The 25,283-nt window shown below is 40.7% G+C and overlaps 2 long non-coding RNA genes across 3 annotated transcripts in view; one reads left to right on the top strand and one right to left on the bottom strand.

Moving 5' to 3' along the window:
- The window catches only part of LOC138648881 (uncharacterized), a 400,375-nt gene that overhangs the window by 15,460 nt on the left and 359,632 nt on the right, over positions 1-25,283 (bottom strand). The window lies entirely within an intron of this gene.
- Positions 1-25,283, top strand: part of LOC138648880 (uncharacterized) — a 102,380-nt gene that overhangs the window by 5,719 nt on the left and 71,378 nt on the right. For both annotated transcript variants that reach the window (XR_011315211.1, XR_011315212.1), the window contains exons 2-3: positions 2,631-2,686; positions 4,569-4,665. This is a non-coding gene — a long non-coding RNA (uncharacterized lncRNA). The remainder of the gene's footprint in view (positions 1-2,630; positions 2,687-4,568; positions 4,666-25,283) is intronic.

Genomic DNA, 25,283 nt, shown 5'->3' with positions numbered 1-25,283 from the left:
GCTTCATTCATCCACGCGGCGCACGGAGCAGGGGCGGCTGTTTCTGTCGCGATTTGTAATGAATGGAGGGTCGAGATCGCGACTTAAAGAGCCGATAATAGAAGACCAGTCTGGGGAGCAATAGAAAACGGGTCTGTGGCTCCAGCAGGTCAATGGTTAATGCGACGATAGAGCTCGGAAACGCGTCGGGGGCTGCAAAATAGCTTCACTTCCACCCGACTAGGGAAATGCACAGAAAACTTTACAGCATTGATCTATCGGTAATCAATCATTAAACTGCCCAATATAAGGGGAGATCAGTGAAAGTGGGGATCGATAAAAGTGACAGCAGATATGACTATATACATATAGGGATAGGCGCTGATTACAGTGCTCTGACCCCTGCACCATGTCCCCCCTTTATGCTACTAATATTGACCCCCAAATCTAAGGCGATTAATATTTATAAACACCCCTCCCCATAGACAATCAATTGGAATCAATGTCTCTAAAAGACACAGGAGTGTGGACTTCCAATACAGCCTATACTATATATATGCAACTTCTCCTAACTGGAGATAATCTGGGGTCCACTGTCCTCTAATATGTAGACCCCTGTGCCCAAAGATCATAGATCCCAGTATAAAAGATGCGACAGTCGTGGCTTTACTGTCTGCGCTTACACTGCACAGGAATCCTGTATCGCCCGACGAAAACTTATCGATTCTCTAAAGACAAAACTCCTATTGGGGAAAAGACTGTACCTGCAAATAGAGGAAAAGAGGGACAAACAGGTGGGAGTGAAAAGTGAGGAAAAGCAAGAATAGCGCTCGAGATTGTATCGCGTAAGATAAAGTCGCAGGTTGGAAGAGCATCTGGTTAGATCTGCCGATACTGTAAGTGCTATTTAGGGTATTAGTGATCATTTGGGAGTAGTCCTAAGCCTTTATGGCCATTTTAGGGGTTTAGAGGGACACGGAAGAGGGATTCCTTCAGATTTCCTCGTCACCTGTAGATTTGCTGCTGCAGTCGCACTGGAAGTCACGACTCACCTTCCAGCGCATGGTTAGGTGCGTCTGCAGACGAGGATGGTGGAAGGGCGATCACTGGAGGCTTGGGGAATCTGGCAGCTTGATACATGTGGTTTATAAGAAGGATCCCCCCCAGAATGTCCCCTCTAATCACTGCAGGGGGATCGTACAATGTTTCTCTGGTCCTGGGGGTCTATTGTGTCCAGAGCCCCCCGAGATGCTAATGGTGGTTAGAGTGTAACAGGAGGAAGACACGAGGAACATCTGTTCTTCTGGGGTCTATGAAGAGTCTCCAACTTCCAGGGGATTCCCTTGTCTGGAAGGACTAAGTTTGTAGCTAGAAAGTTGCAGCTATAAGGAAGAGGGAGACCTTCTATAAAGACCTAAGAAGGTCACCAAGTCATGGACAGTGGGCAGGAGTGGGGGTCGTGCCTATATATCTGGGCATCGTCTGCAGAGGAGATCGGAGGTAATGGCTCTGGTAGTGAGAACCTTCGTCCAGACTATCAGCTGCTGCAACGTGGCAGAGACGATGATGTGAGCAGTAGTCTGAAGCATGGCTCCTGTTTACTATATACTGTATATATGCTGTGTATATATATATATATATAGGTGGGGAGGTGGAATAGGTTAGTGCTGCCATTGCCATTTGCTGTTTGCTCTCAGATTCCTCAGTCCAAGTGTTCCCCATTTTTGTTGTCAGATAGTCAATGTATTTGTTATTGAACCCTCTCACATATAATGACTATATCATTCTCCTGTATATAAGGCCACATGATACAACTACTTATACTTGGATTAATGTCATTGATGATGATGACACATTACCTTGGTCACTCTATATCATGTTCCTGTATATAAGGTCATATGATACAACTACTTATTCTTGGATTAATGCCATTGATGATGATGATGATGATGATGATGACACATTACCTTGGTCACTGTATATCATTTCCCTGTATATAAGGTCATATGATACAACTACTTATTCTTGGATTAATGCCATTGATCATGATGATGATGACACATTACCTTGGTCACTGTATATCATTTTCCTGTGTATAAGGTCATATGATACAACTACTTATACAACTACTTATTAATGCCATTGATGATGATGATGATGACCCATTACCTTGGTCACTGTATATCATTTTTCTGTATATAAGGTCATATGATACAACTACTTATACAACTACTTATTAATGCCATTGATCATGATGATGATGCCACATTACCTTGGACACTCTATATCATTTTTCTGTATATAAGGTCATATGATACAACTACTTATACTTGGATTAATGCCATTGATGATGATGATGCCACATTACCTTGGTCACTGTATATCATTTCCCTGTATATAAGGTCATATGATACAACTACTTATACTTGGATTAATGCCATTGATGATGATTATGGCCCTTTACTCTTGATCACTCCTGAGTTCTCATCCAATGGGTGCTCTTGTACTTCATGATCTGGTTATATTATATGTTTCCGTTGCTTTTTACTGCCTATCTATGTTCGGTGCAGGTCTGGGTCATATTGATGTGCAGCTTTATGCTACCGCTGTGTTCAGGGTGTGTCATGGCCTCTGTCTTCTTGTCGTTTTAGGAATAAGATATCCAAGATGAGTTTCCTCCAGGACCGTGCTGTGGGAACATGTACAGGTGAGGTGTTATGTACAGACTGTAAGGTGCCCCTAATGCTGAAGAAGAATTACACTTACATGGTTGGGCACATCCAGTACTGCAGGGTGACTGAATAAGAGACATTTGGATTTTTAAGGAAGTTTCCAGGTATCCAGAACTACATACATTGGCTTATGTGTCAGCTAATTATTGCATACTGGATCTAATAACTGTGCTTATTGTGTGCAACCTGTATGGGAGTAATATATGTTTCAATGAAGCAGGTATTTGCTATAGTACCTGTAAGATATACCGTACATACCCCTGCTCTGTGTACAGGGATAGCAGAAGGTACCGTCCTCCGTGAATATAGAATCTGTTCTGTATTTGCTGAGTATTGAGATACTGTCCTATATGTAGTGGACATTATTTATCACTGGACATCTGTGTATACATCTTGTCTATATCATGTCCATATATACAGGTAGCATTTTGTAACATTGGTCCTGTATACACTTTTTAAAGTATATCCTGATACTCTTTAGTTTCAGGTGCTGTCAATATATGTGTATGTTTGCAAGTATAATATTTTTAATCAATATATACACATAGAAATTGAAAAATAAAAGCATACCTTTTCCATACAAAATGGAGCCTCCAAGGTAATCACCAAACATCTCTTACATATGGAAAACTCCAAAAAAATGGGCATATCTCGCTAAAATCAGATTATGAAAAATGGATTTTAGTTAACCCAGGAGAATTTTGGGCTCAAAATGGCAATTCTTGCTTGAGAAAGGCTCTGCCATTTTGTGCCGAAATGTTGCATGGCCTAATTAAAATCTTTTTTTTTTTTTTTTTTTTAAATCATTTGACTTTGGAGTGATGCCCTTGTATATATTTAGGTATGATAGATAATAGATAGATAAAGATAGATGATTGATAGATGATTGATAGCTAATAGATATATAGATAGATCATAGATAGATGATAGATACATAATAGATAGATAATAGATGATAGATAGATAGATAATAGATGATAGATAGATAGATAATAGATAGATAGATTGATAGATAATAGATGATAGATAGATAGATAGATAATAGATGATAGATAGATAATAGATAGATAGATATGGGATAGATGATAGATAATAGATAGATGATAGATACATGATAGATAGATAGATAGATAGATAATAGATGATAGATAGATAATAGATAGATAGATAGATATGGGATAGATGATAGATGATAGATAATAGATAGATGATAGATACATGATAGATAGATAGATAGATAGATAGATAATAGATGATAGATGGATATGGGATAGATAGATGACAGATAATAGATGATAGATCATAGATAGATAATAGATGATAGATAGATGACAGATGATAGATAATAGATAGGATCATAAAGCTCTTTATTTGGCATTGGAAACATTGGGTTTCTAATTTCAGCATTGTTCTTTACCATACAAACGTTGTATAAAGCAGCCTGTATATCAATATACGGCATATTTCAGTTTGATAGTGATATAATATAAGGCAATGGCTCTATGTGGGACTTCCCTCTATAGTAATAGCTACAAATGTAGATGTTTGCATTAATGGATTCTTAGTATCAATATTTGGAAGAGGAGTATATATATTCAGGCCTCGATACACGGATACCGTCCTGTGATGTTGCACTTACTAACTGAGCGATACAGAAAGGAACAGGACGACATTTACCTACATGTATCCATTCACAGGCCGGGGTTTGGAGATTAATTTTCCTGAAAATAAGGGAGGATTGTTTCCTTTAAAGACTGGTAAAAATAGAATAAGATTGTAAAGCAATTATGCATTTTTGGGTAACAATGACCTTTAAGCACATTTCTGACAAGCACTCATATCTCTCCCACTCTTCAGGACCTTCTCGTAAAAGCCAAATTCCCCTCTGAGCCCTGCGCAGGCCATGTGTACAGTGAGCACAGGGTGCACCCAGCGCCATGGCGCACTGTAGCAGGTAAGTAGCTCTTGTTTTCTATACCCCGGCCGGCTGTAGACATCAGATGTTTGACAAGTTTGGGGGCATCGGCCAACAATCTGATGTCTACAGCCACCACTCTTGTTGTGCAATCCAGACAATCTATTGCTCTTCTGTTATCAGCCATCTGAGCTGACTATAGCGTTCTTCAATGGGAAGTTCAGAAAGCATCTAACCCCCATTATCATGGCTTTATGTCACATTTCTCCAGAGCTGAGACTCGTCAGATACACATTATACACAGATATTAGCTACTGTATCTGTCAGACTACTAAAACGTTTCGCCCCATTATTGATATCTATAGGGCTGCGGTATACTACATGCTATATACAGTTCATTTTTAATTACGTTTTTCCTAGTAGGATTAATTCAGGCAGTATCATGTCCACTCAACACGTACTATCATATACAATGATGAGAAGAATTACATTTTTCCATTCTTTTGATTATATACTATAAATATATATTATTCTGTATTTTTAAATGAGTGAGCGCAGTCTACATATAACTAATAGCAGATCCAGCAGAGCCGGCGTTCTGTTGCAGGGTTGTTGTAGTGGATGGCTGCCTAGAATGCCTTTGTGCACGGATTTAGGAGCAGCGCGTAGGACAACTACAACCCACATGTGATACATACACAATGATATAATATGGCAGCCCAACTTCTCACCTGGATGATTGTCCATCACCAATAGTCAGCTAGGTGAATTCTGAAACTATTTCCCCAAGAGAGCAGCCCCAGCCTAATACATGGGATGGAATAGTATTGAGGCTCCGCTAATTGATTTACACTAGGTAACCTGTGATTTTACATGGGACTGCAGGTAAATCTAAAGCTATATCTTATTGCGATACAAGAGAAAATAGTCGACTGACACATTGGTTCTTTGACTTCAGCATTTAGATAATAATCTCCTTGTTAATACCCCTTGGGTTAGCACTTCGGCCCTTCTTATGTACCAGGAATCAGAATGGAAAATAATAATGCTGAAGTCAGGAGGTAAGTCAATGCCAGGGTCTGTGGGTCTGTGGCCATCGCCTGGGGTTTATATGTTGGGTTAGAGACAGATTTCACGGATTCTGGGGCTTCTCCACACAGTCCATGGTCCGATGAATATCTAGTCTTTACCCTGTTGGGTCGCAGAGTCACTTTACCCTTCTCTGGAGCAAAAATGGCTAATATAGAGCTAAGCCTCAGCTAGACTGGGATGGAAGGAGACATGCCAGAAGAGGGGCACATATTTAGAATTTTTTTTTTTTACAATAAACAGTACATGTATAATATGTATACTATTAACCCCAAACCTGCCAGGTTTTGTTCTATATCCGGATCTGAGAGACTAAGTGATCACGTTATTAGCTCATATTTTGCAGGTATTTGGTCATCTAAGACTCATAGATCAGTCAGGGGGGAGTTAAATAAATAAATATATATATATATATATATATACATTTATCTTTTAAATATATATATATATATATATATATATATACACATTATCTTAAATTATCATCTATTTCTATTTTTGTGTTTTTCTTAATTTTTGTATACAGCATGACAAACTTTTTTTTTTTCAGATGTTTTAGTTTATATGATTTTATTTTACATAGTTAAGCACCACACATTAACCCTTTAAGTTTACCCCAGACTACTTCCTATATATAATGGGGCAAACAATGCATCCACATATAGGGCTCTTGTTTTACTTTTTCTCTTCCGTAGCACTGATGTATTTTGCATATGTATATTTTTATATATTTTATGCAATTTTTTTGGTGCTTTTCTGCCATTGGTTACATGATGTTAGCATTCATGATGTTTTGTGTACTTTAAATATTTTCTATAATGTAAATATATATAAAATAGTAAATATTGATAATAGTCCCACTTCCTAGCAATCCTTTTATTTTTTCTTTCCAAACTGATGTCTCTTTTTTGGAGAAAGTAATTGTCTGATCCATCAGGCTCCTTGTCTTCCTTAAAGCCCTAGGACAGGGACATAGATAGAAGACATTAAAAACAAAGCAGCCCTCCTGGTACTGACGTCTGTACCCCTATAGAGAGGAAGGGGGATCCCTGTGCAAATTTACACTGCCAATAATAAAGGGCAGTGCAGCCGTGCTCAGCTAGCCATGGCCCACATAGCAATTATAAGGGAACAGGTGAATGTTCTGAGCTGGATGGTGTATTGAGAAAAGAGATCAATGATCAATTTAATGTAGTTTATACCCAGAAAAACTGCATTTAATCTGGAAGAATTTGCAAGTTTTGTAAGTCTACCATTTCCAGAAGAGCTTTCCTTGAGATTCCTGTATACTGTCAGAAGAGAGATACTTGTGGCATCGTACCAGCACATATAAAAATGGTGACCTCTTTATAGAAAGGACAATAAAAGGCGTCGAGACCCAAACCTTTTGAACAGCAAATAAGATCGATACTAAGACCCTTATATACAGTCAGTACAGGTAATAAAGGCCCAATCTTGAGTCCAGGGTGCTGGGGTGGCGGGGAGGACACCAACAAGTCAATTTGCTTTGGCCTCGATATATAGATATAGGGTTAGGGAAGAAAGAAAACCTAGTGATGACCCTACAATGGGTAATCTGGAAACTAAAATATATATAATGTGTAGTAATTGTAGCCCGTATAACACACCTATCCTATAAGTAGTACATATACCTCCCTATAAAAATACAATAAAATACTTTTTTTTTTTTACAAACTGTAACGTGTATCCAGCTGTCTGCATATAGAGGACATTGTACACTGCTCAAAAAAATAAAGGGAACACTTAAACAACAGAATATAACTCCAAGTAAATCAAACTTCTGTGAAATCAAACTGTCCACTTAGGAAGCAACACTGATTGACAATCAATTTCACATGCTGTTGTGCAAATGGAATAGACAACAGATGGAAATTATTGGCAATTATCAAGACACACTCAATAAAGGAGCGGTTCTGCAGGTGGGGACCACAGACCACATCTCAGTACCAATGATTTCTGGCTGATGTTTTGGTCACTTTTGAATGTTGGTTGTGCTTTCACACTCATGGTAGCATGAGACGGACTCTACAACCCACACAAGTGGCTCAGGTGGTGCAGCTCATCCAGGATGGCACATCAATGTGAGCTGTGGCAAGGTTTGCTGTGTCTGTCAGCGTAGTGTCCAGAGGATGGAGGCGCTACCAGGAGACAGGCCAGTACACCAGGAGATGTAGAGGGGGCCGTAGGAGGGCAACAACCCAGCAGCAGGACCGCTACCTCAGCCTTTGCGCAAGGAGGAACAGGAGGAGCACTGCCAGAGCCCTGCAAAATGACCTCCAGCAGACCACAAATGTGCATGTGTCTGCACAAATGGTTAGAAACTGACTCCATGAGGATGGTCTGAGGGCCCGACGTCCACAGATGGGGGTTGTGCTCACAGCCCAATGCCGTGCAGGATGCTTGGCATTTGCCACAGAACACCAGGATTGGCATATTCACCACTGGCGCCCTGTGCTCTTCACAGATGAAAGCAGGTTCACACTGAGCACATGTGACAGACGTGACAGAGTCTGGAGACGCCGTGGAGAGCGATCTGCTGCCTGCAACATCCTTCAGCATGACCGGATTGGAGTGGGTCAGTAATGGTGTGGGGAGGCATTTCTTTGGAGGGCCGCACAGCCCTCCATGTGCTCACCAGAGGTAGCCTGACTGCCATTAGGTACTGAGATGAGATCCTCAGACCCCTTGTGAGACCATATGCTGGTGCAGTTGGCCCTGGGTTCCTCCTAATGCAGGACAATGCCAGACCTCATGTGGCTGGAGTGAGTCAGTGGTTCCTGCAAGATGAAGGCATTGAAGCTATGGACTGGCCCGCCTGTTCCCCAGACCTGAATCCGATTGAACACATCTGGGACATCATGTCTCGCTCCATCCACCAGCGTCATGTTGCACCACAGACTGTCCAGAAGTTGGTGGATGCTTTAGTCTAGGTCAGGGAGGAGATCCCTCAGGAGACCGTCCGCCGCCTCAGCAGGAGCATGGCCATGTGTTGTAGGGAGGTCATACAGGCATGTGGAGGCCACACACACTACTGAGCATCATGTCCTTGTCATGAGGCATTTCCACTGAAGTTGGATCAGCCTGTAATTTGATTTTCCACTTTGATTTTGAGTATCATTCCAAATCCAGACCTACGTGGGATATTAGTTGTGATTTACATTGATAATTGTTATGCTTTATTGTTCTGAACACATTTCACTATGTAATGAATAAATATTTACAACTGGAATAATTCATTCAGAGATATCTAGGATGTGGGATTTTAGTGTTCCCTTTATTTTTTTGAGCAGTGTATATTATGAGGAGCTGTTCTGTATATAGGGGGCATTGTATATTATGAGGTCCTGCTCTGTATATAGGGGGCATTGTATATTATGAGGAGCTGCTCTGTATATAGGGGCATTGTATATTATGAGGAGCTGCTCTGTATATAGGGGGCATTGTATATTATGAGGAGCTGCCCTGTATATAGGGGGCATTGTATATTATGAGGAGCTGCCCTGTATATAGGGGGCATTGTATATTCTGAGGAGCTGCCCTGTATATAGGGGGCATTGTATATTCTGAGGAGCTGCCCTGTATATAGGGGCATTGTATATTATGAGGAGCTGCTCTGTATATAGGGGGCATTGTATATTATGAGGAGCTGCCTTGTATATAGGGGGCATTGTATATTATGAGGTCCTGCTCTGTATATAGGGGGCATTGTATATTATGAGGAGCTGCTCTGTATATAGGGGCATTGTATATTATGAGGAGCTGCTCTGTATATAGGGGGCATTGTATATTATGAGGAGCTGCCCTGTATATAGGGGGCATTGTATATTCTGAGGAGCTGCCCTGTATATAGGGGGCATTGTATATTCTGAGGAGCTGCCCTGTATATAGGGGCATTGTATATTATGAGGAGCTGCTCTGTATATAGGGGGCATTGTATATTATGAGGAGCTGCCCTGTATATAGGGGGCATTGTATATTATGAGGTCCTGCTCTGTATATAGGAGACATTGTATATTCTGAGGAGCTGCACGTAGTATACAGGTATCCCGTACAGCGGCTGTGCGGCTCTGGAGAGAGGGGTCAGTGCCATGTTTGCTTCATTTTGTAAAATGTGCTGAAGGCACAAAAATGGGATGAGAACAGCAGGACCTTCTTTATCTGTAGACTGGGGAGGTGCAGGGTTGTAAACAGAAATAATAGTCACATAGTAGATGAAGGTGACCAGCTTAGTACCAGTCACCCCCATAGTATGCCTGGCACACATGCCCCCCTGTCTGCCATCTCCAGTGGGATAGGTATATTGGCTACTGGAGGTGCAGTCACTGGTCGCCTTTATGTCATTTCCTTCTGTCCAGTCTGTGAGATAATATGTAACGGTCCCCATATACAATCAGCTTCACCGCCTCCATATCACTGCTTTCCTGAGATCCTATGTTGCCATAAATGTACCACCGAACAGAGAGGTCACCATGAAATCCACTGGAGTGAGAGTCTGGGCCAGGACATCTGATGAATCTATACAACACATCTCCAGTGGCGTAGCAATGGTGGGAAGACACGACGGCTATGGGAGGTGTATGGTGCACGCTCACGTGCTGCGCCTGCTCTGTACCTGGCAGGTGCCGGCTGCTTTACACAGCAGACGCCCTGTTCTGATTGGTGCTAGATTTGTTTGCAGCAGTAATTTAACTCTTAAGAAGCGACTATGGACTATAAATTATTAGATGGGGATCCCCCTGCCATGTCCACTGTGCCCCACCAATGTAATCACCGGAACCCAATGGATTGTTTAATGACAGGTCACTGGGTTCATGGGGCAGAAGGGGGTAAATAGGACTTTTGCTATGGGGCCCCAGTTATGTACACCCTTGCATATTATTTTGTTTGGTACCCTCCACTCTTTTTGGAAAGTCTGAGAGTGATTTACGATCCTTCATATTAGTAATTGTAAAATGTCATCTATCTATCTATCTATCTATCTATCTATCTATCTATCTATTATCTATCTATCTATCTATCTATCTATCTATCTATCTATCTATCTATCTATTATCTATCTATCTATTATCTATCTATCTATTATCTATCTATCTATTATCTATCTATCTATCTATCTATTATCTATCTATCTATTTATCTATCTATTATCTATCCGTCATCTATTTATCTATCTATCTATCTATCTATCTATCTATCTATCTATCTATCTATCTATCTATCTATCTATTATTTATCTATCTATTATCTATCTATCTATCTATCTATCTATCTATCTATCTATCTATTATCTATCTATCTATCTATTATCTATCTATCTATTATCTATCTATCTATTATCTATCTATCTATCTATCTATTATCTATCTATCTATTTATCTATCTATTATCTATCCGTCATCTATTTATCTATCTATCTATCTATCTATCTATCTATCTATCTATCTATCTATCTATTATTTATCTATCTATTATCTATCTATCTATCTATCTATCTATCTATCTATCTATCTATCTATCTATTATCTATCTATTATCTATCTATCTATTATATAACTATTATCTATCTATTATCTATCTATCTATTATCTATCCATCTATTATCTATCTATCTATTATCTATCAAAAAAATTGGACGAGCACTGTATAAGTTAATCATGGGTGCAAGGCCCCTCAAACATATATCTGTTTGTAGTGATCATAACAATATAAAAAGCAGGCAGCACTCCAAAAAATAGTGAAAAGGGTGGATTTTATTAGCCCATATGGTGTGGAAATATTTCGGTAGTGACCAACCTTTCTCAGTGCCTTTCAAGGTTTCTGAAAGGATGGTCACTACCGAAATATTTCCACACCATATGGGCTAATAAAATCCACCCTTTTCACTATTTTTTGGAGTGCTGCCTGCTTTTTATATTGCTACTATAAATCAATCTATCTATCTATCTATCTATCTATCTATCTATCTATCTATCATCTATCTATCGGAAAAAATGCAGGCCGCACTCCATAGTTTAAAGGTGAAAAAAATATGGTTTTATTTCAAACCCACATGCTTTCCTATGTCTGGATTGAGGCAAGTCTTGGATGTTTTGCACCCACCTATTGGTTAAGTGCTGTTCCAATTTTCTATGTTTACCTATCTATCCATCCTAACATTTTATCTGGTTATATTTCCATCAATCTCATGTCTATCTATATTTCTATTTACCAATCAAAGCCTTTTTCCCACTATGCAAAATATACAGACCACATGTGGTAATTCCACATTAGAAGCTTACAAGGTAATTCCATAATAGTCCATAAACTGCTTGTTGAATATAAACCCCCCATACTCCGTCATTTATGGCTGCCTGTATTCTGCATAGAGGCCGTGGGGAGTTAATGATTCCGCTGTCTGACCCGTTCTATTTTTGGGCCTCTCTTGTAAGTCACGGAAGAGACTCCGTTTTTTAATACTATATTAAGTACCGTAAATGCCGTCTAAACAGTTTTCCAATTTAGAGCCACCCTTTACACGCTGATATAATATGTTAAAGATTTATATATCTTATATATAGAGCGAGTAATTAGGACCGCACCTTCAAGAAGGTGAAATATGGCTACAAGTTAAAGGGTAGCACCGTCTGCAAGAGAATAGCATAGCAATACCCAGAGGGGGTCACTTTTTTTCATACTGAAGCCACTTTATTTTTTCTTACTACATCAACCTCATTTTCTTTCAGTGTTGAAAGTCAATTAATTGATTTTTATAATTACTCATTTTTTTTATTTATTCTTCCTTTATTTTTTTGTTTCTAATGCTTATTAATTTATGGAAAATTATCAGTAGCACGGCTCATCTCTTGTAGTCTTCACCATCTTCTTATAGGGTCTGCTGTAGGTTGGCAGCTTGTCTGTATAATATGGCGCCATTTATCTCCGTTTATTTATGCAACATTCGTTTGTTTAATCTGGCATTCTGCAGTCTAGAAATATCCTGAAAACGTATAGTTGGGTTCATTAATTATATATATATATATATATATATATATATATATATATATATATATACATACTGTTTTTTAATTTGTGGATATATTCAGTGTCTATATACACACACATATAAAATATCTGGTATTATGAAAGCCTTTTGTTTTCAAATGTAAAAGTGTTACTCATTTATTTTTTATCAATTAGCAAAATGGAAAAGTGAATGAGCAAAATAGAAATCTAAATCACATCAATATTTGGTGTGCCGCCCTTTTGCCTTTTTCTCTGCTCCCCAGTTTTCTATTATCACCCTTTGCCTTCATCGTTTCTTCTAGGTACACTTGCGCCCATTTTTTTAAGGAACTTGGCAGGGAGGTTGTTGTAGGGGCCACATAATAATTTCCAGAACTTTTTCTTCTCCTTTACACTGGAGATTAATCTAAATGACATTGGTTGTATGTTTTGGGGGTTGTTGTCCTGCTGCACAATACATTTGGAGCCAATTAGTCGCTTCCTTGAAGATATTGAACGATGGATAAGTACCTACCTGTACATTGTTCCTGTACATCTACGTTGAGGACATTACTGATCCGAATCCAAATGCCTTTTGTTACAGCCAGATAATCCACATTGTGACACCTCAGTCCAGAGCACCTGCTGCCATTTTTCTGCACACCAGTTCCTATATTGTTAATGCTTAGCTCAGCGACTTGACCTTGTTTCCATGTCACACATATGGTTTTTGGCCACAATTCTTCTATGTAGACAATTTCTGGCCAAACATCTCTGAACATTAGATGGGTATAGATGGTCCCACTGGTCGCTGCCAGTTCTGAGTTGATAGCACTGCTGGACATCTTCTAATTTATAAGGGCAGTAACATGTTGTGTTTTTCATCTGCTGCACTAAGTTTCCTTGGCTGACCATGGCGTCTATGGTCCTCAGCGTTGCCCATTTGTTGGAGTTCCTCAATGCTGAGAAATACAGGCAGATATTTATGCAGCATTCAATACCATCAGGGAGGCTTCTGATTAGCTCCAAACTTATTCTGCAACAGAACAATGATCCCAAACATCCAGCAAATGTCATAAAGAATAATCTTCAGCTGAAAGAAGACAAGTAGCTCTGGAAGTAATGATGCGGCCCCAAAGAGTCCCGATCTCAACATCATCCAGCCTGTCTGGGATAACATGAAGAGACGCACAGAAGATTGGTGGTTAGTTCTCCAAAGTGTTTGGAACAACCTCCTGGCAAGTTCTTTCAAAATGTGTCTGTAAGTGCAGCGGCCTGCGAAAGTATTAATACTCCCTCCCCCTTGGCTTTTTACATATTTTGCTACATTACAACCTGTGTATAAATATTTTTGTAATCCAATTTGTCCGTGATGCTTCAGCACTAAATAGTCTAAGTTGGTGAAGTCAAGTGAGAAAAATATAGGCATAAATTAAATTTATGGGATCAAATAACTAAAATATATTGCATATGTATTCACCCCTTTTGCTATGATGCTCTTAAAGATTTCTGGTGCAAGCAATTCCCTTCAAAAGGCCCGTTTTTAGTGACGGGACGTCACCCCTGTGTGATATCCAAGTATCACATGTCTGTCAGTATATACTTTACCTTTTCCGAAAGGCCACAGAGACTGCAACACTATTAACAAGAGGCACCACTAACTAATACCATGAAGAACAAGGTGATCTCCAAACAACACCATGAAAACCAAGGAGATCTCCAAACAACACCATGAAAACCAAGGAGATCTCCAAACAACAACATGAAAACCAAGGAGATCTCTAAACAACACCATGAAAACCAAGGAGATCTCCAAACAACACCATGAAAACCAAGGAGATCTCCCAAAAAAACACCATGAAAACCAAGGAGATCTCCAAACAACACCATGAAAACCAAGGAGATCTCCAAACAACACCTTGAAAACCAAGGAGGTCTCCAAACAACACCTTGAAAACCAAGGAGATCTCCAAACAACACCTTGAAAACCAAGGAGGTCTCCAAACAACACCATGAAAACCAAGGAGATATCCAAACAACACCATGAAAACCAAGGAGATCTCCAAACAACACCATGAAAACCAAGGAGATATCCAAACAACACCTTGAAAACCAAGGAGGTCTCCAAACAAGTCAGGGACAAAGTTGTTGAGAAGAACAAGTCAGGTTTGGGTTATAAAAAAAATCTTCCAATCTCTGATGATCCCCGGAGCACCATCAAATTCATTATCATCAAATGGAAAGAGCATGGTACCACAACAAACCTGCCAAGACAGGGCGCGCACCAAAACTCTCAACCCCGGCAAGGAGGGCATTAATCAGAGAGGCAGCGGAGAAACCAAAGGTAACCTGAAGGAGCTGCAGAGTTCCCAAGCAGAGACTGGAGTATATTTGTCCATATGACCATAATAAGCCGTACACTCCATAAAGGTGGCCTTTATAGAAGAGTGAGAAGAAAAAAGCGGAAGAAAAAAGCCTTTACTTAAACACAAAAATTGTAAGGGTCATTTTGAATTTGCCAAAAGATGTGGTAGACTCCCAAAATGTATGGAGAAAGGTGGTCAGAGGAGTCCAAAATTGAACTTTTTGGCCACCAAGGTAAACGCTGTGTCTGGCGCCAAACCATACAGCTCATCACCCCAGGAACACCATCCCCACAGTGAAACGTGGTGGCAGCATCATGCTATGGAGATGTTTTTTTGGCAGCAGGAAAGGGAAAATGGTCCAAGTCGAGGGGAAGATGTATTGTGCGAATATAACAGAGATATTCTTCAGCAAAACCTGTTTCAGTCTGTCAGTAACTTGAGACTGGGGCGGAAGTTCACCTTCCAACAAGACAATGATCCAAAGCATACTGCTAAAGCAACACTCGAGTGGTTTAAGGGGAAAAGTGCAAAATGTTTTGGAACTGCCTAGTCAAAGTCCAGACCTTAATCCAATTGATAATCTGTGGTCAGACTTGAAGATCGCTGTTCACCAGAGTAAACCATCTAACATGAAGGAGATGGAGCAGTTTTGCCTTTAGGAATTGGCAAACATCCCAGTGGAAAGCTCATAGAGACTTATCCACAGCGACGTGCAGCTGTAAATGCCGCAAGGGAGGCTCTACAAAGTACTGACTTTTAAGGGGGGTGAATAGTTATGCACACTGAAGTTTTCAGTTATTTCGTCATATTTGTTCTTTGCATCACAAAAAAAGGAAACCAAATGATCACAGTTGTAGGTATGATCTTTACATGAATTGATGCAAAACCTCAAAAAAACAAAACCTGTGAAAATCCAGATTGTGAAGTAGCAAAACATGAAAAATGCCAGGGGGAGGGTGGGAGGTGAATATTTTCGCAAGCCACTGTTTCGTAAACAGTGTTTCCAAAAACTCCAGTCTTCACAGTCCCTAACAGGTCATATTTTCAGGATTTCTATAGTGTTGCACAGGTGAGAGAATTCCAGATGCCTTGATGATACTTCCATCACCTGTGCAATGCTAAGAAAATCCTGATAACATGACATGTTGGGGCCATGAGGACCGGCGTTTGGGAAACACTGAACTAGAAGAATTAATGCTGGTCTAAAAGCAAAGGGCAGTCACCAAACATTGATGTGTTGTAGATTTCTCTTTTGTTCATTCAGTTTGCATTTTTCTAATTGATAGAAATAAATTATTAACATTTATATGTTTGAAAGTACATACTTTAATAGGCAGATTAGATAGATGATAGATAGATAGATAGATGATAGATAGGTAGATAATAGATAGAAAATAGATAGATATATAATAGATAATAGATGATAGATAATAAATAGATAGATGATAGTTAATAGATAGATGATAGATAAAAGATAGATAGATAATAGATAGATGATAGATAATAGATAGATAGATAGATAGATAAAAGATAGATAATAGATAGATGATAGATAATAGATAGATAGATAGATAGATAGATAATATATAATAAGATGATAGATAGATAGATGATAGATAAAACATACATAATAGATAGAAATAGATAGATAGATAATAAATAGATACCGTATATACTCGAGTATAAGCCGACCCGAGTATAAGCCGACCCCCCTAATTTTGCCACAAAAAACTGGGAAAACTTATTGACTCGAGTATAAGCCTAGGGTGGAAATGCAGCATTTACCGGTGAATTTCAAAAATAAAAATAGATCATTATTTCCCCATAGCTGTGCCATATAGTGTTCTGCACCGTTCATATTTCCCCATAGGTGTGCCCCATATAGTGCTCTGCACCGTTCATTGTGCCCCCTAGCTGTGCCATATACGGTGCTCTGCACCGTTCACTGTGCCCCATTGCTGTGCCATATACGGTGCTCTGCACCGTTCACTGTGCCCCATTGCTGTGCCATATACGGTGCTCTGCACCGTTCACTGTGCCCCATTGCTGTGCCATATACGGTGCTCTGCACCGTTCACTGTGCCCCATAGCTGTGCCATATACGGTGCTCTGCACCGTTCACTGTGCCCCATAGCTGTGCCATATACGGTGCTCTGCACCGTTCACTGTGCCCCATAGCTGTGCTGTGCCATATACGGTGCTCTGCACCGTTCACTGTGCCCCATTGCTGTGCCATATACGGTGCTCTGCACCGTTCACTGTGCCCCATTGCTGTGCCATATACGGTGCTCTGCACCGTTCACTGTGCCCCATAGCTGTGCTGTGCCATATACGGTGCTCTGCACCGTTCACTGTGCCCCATAGCTGTGCTGTGCCATATACGGTGCTCTGCACCGTTCACTGTGCCCCATAGCTGTGCTGTGCCATATACGGTGCTCTGCACCGTTCACTGTGCCCCATACATAGCTGTGCTGTGCCATATACGGTGCTCTGCACCGTTCACTGTGCCCCATAGCTGTGCTGTGCCATATACGGTGCTCTGCACCGTTCACTGTGCCCCATAGATGTGCCATATACGGTGCTCTGCACCGTTCACTGTACCCCATAGCTGTGCTGTGCCATATACGGTGCTCTGCACCGTTCACTGTGCCCCATAGATGTTCCACATAAATCTGTGCTGCCGCCGCTGCCGCAATAAAGAAAAGAAAACACATACTCACCTCCCTTGATTGCAGCTCCCAGCGTCTCGTTCCGGCGCCTCCATCTTCCCGGCGTCTCTGCTCTGACTGATCAGGCAGAGGGCGCCGCGCACACTATATGCGTTATCGCGCCCTCTGCCTGATCAGTCAGAGAGCAGAGACGCCGGGAAGATGGAGGTGCCGGCCGGGAAGATGGAGCGACGCCCGGCGGCTGGAACGAGGACAGGTGAATATAACATACTCACCTAGTCCTGGCGATCCTCGCGCTGTCCCCTCCTGTCTTCGGCGCTGCAGCTTCTTTCTCTATCAGCGGTCACCGGCACCGCTGATTAGAGAAATGAATAAGCGGCTCCGCCCCTATGGGAGGTGGAGCCGCTTATTCATTTCTGTAATGAGCGGTCCCACGTGACCGCTGAAGAGAGGAAGAAACTGCAGCGCCGAAGCCCGTGGGACGGCAGGGACAGCGCGAGGATCGCTGGGACTAGGTAAGTATACCTCAGCGCCCTCACCCCCTCACCCGCCGACCCCACCGCTACCGTGACTCGAGTATAAGCCGAGGGGGGCACTTTCAGCCCAAAAATTTGGGCTGAAAATCTCGGCTTATACTCGAGTATATACGGTAATAGATAGATAATGGATAGATAGATTAAACATAGATAATAGATAGATAGAGATAGATAGATAGATAGATAGATAGATAGATAGATAGATAGATAGATAGATAGATACACACGTGGTCAAAATTGTTGGTACCCCTCGTTTAATAACAGAATAACCCACAATGGTCACGGAAATAACTTGTATCTGACAAAAGTAAAAATAAATAAAAAACCTATGAAAATGAACAGATGAAAGTCAGACATTGCTTTTCAACCATGCTTCCACAGAATAAAAAAAAATAAACCTCATGAAATCGGGCTGGAGAGAAATGATGGTACCTCTGAAAATAATGTGACAAAAGGGACATGTTAAATCACGGTGTGTCCACTAACCAGCATCACAGGGGTCTACAATCCTGGAATCAGTGAGTGGCCGGTATATAGGGCTACAGATACCGCGCTGTGTGGTGACATGGTGTGTATCACACTCAACATGGACCAGAGGAAGCGAAGGAAAGAGTTGTCTCAGGAGATTAGAAAGACAATTATAGACAAACATGTTAGAGGTAAAAGTTATCAGACCATCTCCAAGCAGCTTGATGTTCCTGTGACTACAGTTACACATATTATCCAGAAATGTGAGATCCATGAGATTGTAGCCGACCTCCCTGGACGCGGCCGCAGGAGGAAAACTGATCACAAATCAAAGAGACGGATAATACGAATGGTAACAAAAGAGCCAGAAATAAAGGTGATCCTCAAGTTCAAGGAACATCAGTGTCAGATCGCACCATCCGTCGTTGTATGAGCCAAAGTGGACTTCATGGGAGACGACCAAGGAGAACACCATTGTTGAAAAAAAAAATCATAAAAAAGCCTGACTGGAATTTGCCAAACTGCATGTTGACAAGTCATAATGCTTCTGAGAGAACGTCCTATGGACGGATAAGACAAAAATTGAACTTTTTGGCAAGGCACATCAGCTCTATGTTCACAGATAGAAAAATGAAGCATATCAATAAAAGAACACTGTCCCTACTGTGACACATGGAGGAAGCTCTGTTATGTTCTGGGGCTGCTTTGCTGCATCCGGCACAGAGTGTCTAGAATCTGTGCAGGGTACAATGAATTATCAAGACTATCAGGGGATTCTAGAGAGAAATGTGCTGCCCAGTGTCAGAAAGCTTGGTCTCAATCGCAGGTCATGGGTCTTGCAACAGGATAATGACCCAAAACACACAGCTAAAATCACCCAAGAATGGCTAAGAGGAAAACACTGGACTATTCTGAAGCGTCCTTCTATGAGCCCTGACCTAAATCCTACTGAGCATCTTTGGAAAGAGCTGAAACATGTTGTCTGGAAAAGGCAACCTTCAAACAGGAGACAACTGGAGCAGTTTGCTCTTGAGGAGCGGCCAAAATACCTGTCGAGAGGAGCAGAAGTCTCATTGACAGTTACAGGACTCGTTTGATTGCAGTCATGGCCTCAAAAGGTTGTGCAACAAAATATTAAGTTAAGGGAGCCATCATTTCTGTCCAGGCCTATTTCATGAGCTTTTTTTTTTTTTTTTTTTTAATTCTGTGGAAGCATGGCTGAAAAGCAATGTCTGACTGTAATTTGTTCATTTTCATAGATTTTTTATTTATTATTACTTTTGTGAGATTCAAGTTATTTCTGTGACCATTCTGGGTTTTTCTGTCATTAAAAGAGGGGTACCAACAATTTTGACCACGTGTGTAGATAGATAGATAGGTAGGTAGATAGGTAGATAGATAGATAGATAGATAGATAGATAGATAGATAGATAGATAGATAGATAGATAGATAGATAGCACAGCCTGGAACAGCACTCCAAAAATAGTGCAAATAAATATATATACAGGTACATCTCACAAAATTAGAATATCATCAAAAAGTTAATTTATTTCAGTTCTTCATTACAAAAAGTGAAACTCATATCTACTATATAATTGTCTAAGGGTCACTTCCGTCTTTCTGTCTGTCCTTCTGTCTGTCTGTCACGGATATTCATTGGTCGCGGCCTCTGTCTGTCATGGAAATCCAAGTCGCTGATTGGTCGTGGCAAAACGCCCACGACCATTGCCACGACCAATCAGCAACGGGTACTGTCCGGCGGCAACATGGCCACTCCTTCCTCCCCGCAGTCAGTGCCCGCTCCGTACTCCCCTCCAGTCAGCGCTCACACAGGGTTAATGGCAGCGTTGACCGCGGTGTAACGCACTCGGTTAACGCTGCTATTAACCCTGTGTGACCAACTTTTTACTATTGATGCTGCTTATGCAGCATCAATAGTAAAAAGATCTAATGTTAAAAATAATTAAAAAAAATAAAAAATCGTTATATACTCACCGTCCGTTGGCCCCCCGGATCAGGAACCGGCCTTTCCCGCTCCTCGCGACGCCCCGGTGACCGCTCCATGCATTGCGGTCTCGTGAGATGATGATGTAGCGGTCTCACGAGACCACTACATCATCATCTCGCGAGACCGCAATGCACTCTTCAGACCGGAGCGCGCGAGGAGTGTCGGTAACCGCTTCGATCCGGGGGCCAACGGAGGGTGAGTATATCACTATTTTTTATTTTAATTATTTTTCTTAACAGGAATATGGTGCCCACATTGCTATATACTGCGTGGGCTGTGCAATATATTACGTGGGCTGAGCAGTATACTACGTGGGCTGGACAATATACTGCGTGGGCTGTGCCTTATACTGCGTGGACTGTGTTATATACTACGTGGGCTGTGCAATATACGCTGTGCAATGTACTGCGCGGGCTGTGCAATGTACTTCGTGGGCTGTGAAATATAGTACGCTGGCTGTGCAATATAGTATGCGGGCTGTGCAATATACTGCGTGGGCTGTGCTATACACGACGTGGCCTGTGTTATACACTACGTGGCCTGTGTTATACACTACGTGGCCTGTGTTATATACTGCATGCGTAGTACTGCGCGGGCTGTGCAATATACTACCCGGGCTGTGCAATATACTACGCGGGCTGTGCAATATACTACGCGTGCTGTGCAATATACTATGCGGGCTGTGCTATATACTCCATGGGCTGTGCTATATACTCCGTGGGCTGTGCTATATACTCCGTGAGCTGTGCTATATACTACGTGGCTGTGCTATATACTATGTGGCTGTGCAATATACTACGTGGCTGTGCAATATACTACGTGAATGTGCTATATACTACGTGGCCGGTCGAAAAAACGGATCCATCGCATCAGTTTTTCACAATCTGCGCCGGATCCGGTTTTTCCAACACTCGCCGGATTGTGCCTGATGCTAAAAGCCTTATGTGTGAAAGTAGCCTAAGTGAACATTTACACCAGGTCCTGTGACAATTAGGGCGTTCCCTCCACACTTACTTTGGCGCACATTTACATAAACCTCCTTGATTCGCTTTAGTCTTTGACTTTTGGGTCATCGTAGTTACAGGAGAGCGGAGGCCTGCGTTTTATCCTTTAGCATATTTATCTTGTAAAAGTCACATTTATATAAAGCAGTCAAAATGGCGGAGTAAATGTTGCCATAGCAATCATGGGATGATGACTTCCATTTTATAAGTGGTAGTGACCAATCAGATTGAAGCTCTCAAAAATGTGTTGCAGGGGAAAAGATAAGAGCAAGAATCTGATTGGTTGCTATGGGCAACTACTTCAGTGTGGGCCTGCACTTGTGTCTGAGGCCTAGCGATGTTTTCCCAAGATTGCCTCCCTCAGTATTCGGAGGCGAGCACCCCATTAACGTCAAGGGAAGAAAGGATTTTGAGGGGAGCAGTAGCTGTGGGTGAAAACTTTAGTTTTTCTCCACATGAAATGAAGACAATAAGAAGTAGCAAATAGCGTAAAATGTAGTCATTTTGTCAGTACAATTGAAGTAGAGTTAAAGGGGTTGTCCAGTCTAAAACTACACTCTATGTGACTGCAGACGCTGTGAGGATTTTTCGGTGACAGCGCTGGGAACGGCGGTAATGTGACCGCAAGTATGCGATATGCATACTGCCTGCCACCAGCCTACTATTCTTTCCGGCCTCACTCAGTACACTTGCATTAACCGAGGCCGCTCCCAAACGTTTTAACATTTTTTTTTTAGAAAAGTAAAGAAACCATGAAAGTTTGAATCACCCCCTTTTTCTCATCCGAAAATAAGAAAAATAAATAAATAAATAAAATAAAATAAACAGCATATTCATTATCAATGCACCTATAAAAACCCAATCGATTAAAATTTTAAATTAATTTATCCGTATAGTAAATAAATCACAAAGAAAAAAAAACTCTAAAGGATTTTTTGAGGTAACTGAATCTTTTCCAAAAAAAATGCAATATGCAGTGATCAAAATGCTGCACGTACCACAAAACCATACCAATAAAAACTACTGCTCACCTCACAAAAAAAAAACCCAGCAACTCACCACAAAGCTCTTCCACGTTAAATTAAAATATAATAAGTCTCCAAATTTTTTTTTGTTCGTTGTTATGAATTTTTAAATAATTACAACTATTTAAAATATAAATTTTAAATATAAAATATTTTAAAATAATTACAAAAATGATTCAAGTTTGGTATCAGCATAATCAGAGCGGGAGAATCACGCTTTTTACCGCACAATGAATTGCACAAATATGAAATCCAAAAAGAAATAGTGGAATTGTGATTTTTTTTTATTTTTTAATTCCTCCGCACTTGGAATTTTTATTCTTGTTTTTCAGTATGGTAAAATAAATGGAGTAATTCCGAAGTACAACAATAAGCAAGCTCCTATATATACGTCTATATGAACAGAAATATGTAAAAGTTATGGCTCTTTGAAGACGAGGAAAAAAAAAATTGTGAAAATTAAAATTGGCTTTTTTCATTAAAAGGGTAACAATATCTGAATGGAGTAAAAAAAAACTACGAAAAAATGCTTGTGAAAAAATGGTTGAAAATGATGCAAAAACTATGTGTGACAAGATTTAACTAAGTATATATATTCATTGATCTCCAATTTTAGAACTATCCAGTATTTTTATTTTCTTTTTCTTGAAGTGGAGAATGTGGTCTTTGGGTTGGGGGCTTAAAAAGAAAAATTCTAATTAGTCTTTTCTTAATTTTCCACCTTTTGAGGACAATTTTATTTTTTATTTTTAAAGTATAAAAAATTAAAATGTTTCCACAAAGTTGGACCTTCCCTTTAAAATGGTTAATTTTTTATACAATTTATAGTCACAATTTATAATCATCATTTGTGGGGGGGGTTTGGATATAGGCCCCCGGTAGGACTAGCGAATGGGTGCCAGAACGCAGTGTGAAAGCACCCTTTAGTCGAAACTCAGTTAAAAGTTTCATAACACGAAGTGTATACAATTGTAATTAGACACTTTTATAATGAATTACTATAAAAGAACTGTGGTTCCCATAATTTCTCATGGAAAGCTTGAGTAATCTACAATTCAGTCATCCTGGATGGAGCTAACCCTGTAATTGACATCACAGGTAGACCACAACTATGAGAGTCAAAATGAGAAAACAAATCCAGAAAATCACCTTGTCTGATTTGGCAAGATTTATTTTGCAAATTATGGTGGAAAATAAGTATTTGGTCATTAACAAAAGTTCATCTCAATATTTTGTTATATATCCTTTTCTGGCAATGACAGAGGTCAAACGTTTTCTGTAAGTCTTCACAAGGTTGGCACACACTGTTGTTGGTATGTTGGCCCATTCCTCCATGCAGATCTCCTCTAGAGCAGTGATGTTTTTGGCTTTTCGCTTGGCAACACGGACTTTCAACTCCCTCCAAAGGTTTTCTATGGGGTTGAGATCAGGAGACTGGCTAGGCCACACAATGACCTTCATATGCTTCTTACGAAGCCACTCCTTTGTTGCCATGGCGGTGTGCTTGGGATCATTATCATGCTGAAAGACCCATCCACGTTTCATCTTCAATGCCCTTGCTGATGGAAGGAGGTTTGCACTCAAAATGTCACGATACATGGCCCCATTCATTCTTTCATGTACACGGATCAGTTCTCCTGGTCCCTTTGCAGAGAAACAGCCCCGAAGCATGATGTTGCTTCCCCCATGCTTCACAGTAGGTATGGTGTTCTTTGGATGCAACTCAGCATTCTGTCTCCTCCAAACACAATAAGTTTTGTTTCTACCAAACAGTCCTACTTTGATTTCATCAGACCACATGACATTCTCCCAATACTCTTCTGGATAATCCAAATGCTCTCTAGCAAACTTCAGACGGGCCCGGACATGTTCTGGCTTAAGCAGGGGGACACATCTGGCTCTGCAGGATCTGAGTCCCTGAGCGTAGTGTGTTACTGATGGTAGACTTTGTTACGGTGGTCCCAGCTCTATGCAGGTCATTCACTAGGTCCCCCAGTGTGGTTCTGGGATTTTTGCTCACCATTCTTGAAATCTTTTTGACCATACGGGATGAGTTCTTGCTTGGAGCCCCAAATTGAGGGAGATTATCAGTGGTCTTGTATGTCTTCCATTTTCTTATTATTGCTCCCACAGTTGATTTCATCACACCAAGCTGCTTGCCTATTGCAGATTCAGTCTTCCCAGTCTGGTGCAGGGCTACAATTTTGTTTCTGGTGTCCAGCGACAGCTCTTTAGTCTTCACCATAGTGGAGTTTGGAGTGTGAATGTTTGAGGTTGTGGACAGGAGTCTCTTATACTGATAACAAGGTCAAACAGGTGCCATTACTACAGGTAACGAGTGGAGGACAGAGGAGCCTCTCAAAGAAGAAGTTATAGGTCTGTGAGAGGCAGAAATCTTGCAGGTTTTTAGGTGACCAAATACGTATTTTCCACCACAATGTGCAAAATAAGTCTTGACAAATCAGACAAGGTGACTTTCTGGATTTGTT

This window comes from Ranitomeya imitator, chromosome 9 (genome assembly GCF_032444005.1).
Source record: "Ranitomeya imitator isolate aRanImi1 chromosome 9, aRanImi1.pri, whole genome shotgun sequence".
NCBI lineage: Eukaryota > Metazoa > Chordata > Amphibia > Anura > Dendrobatidae > Ranitomeya > Ranitomeya imitator.
This window is presented reverse-complemented; position numbering and strand designations above follow the sequence as displayed.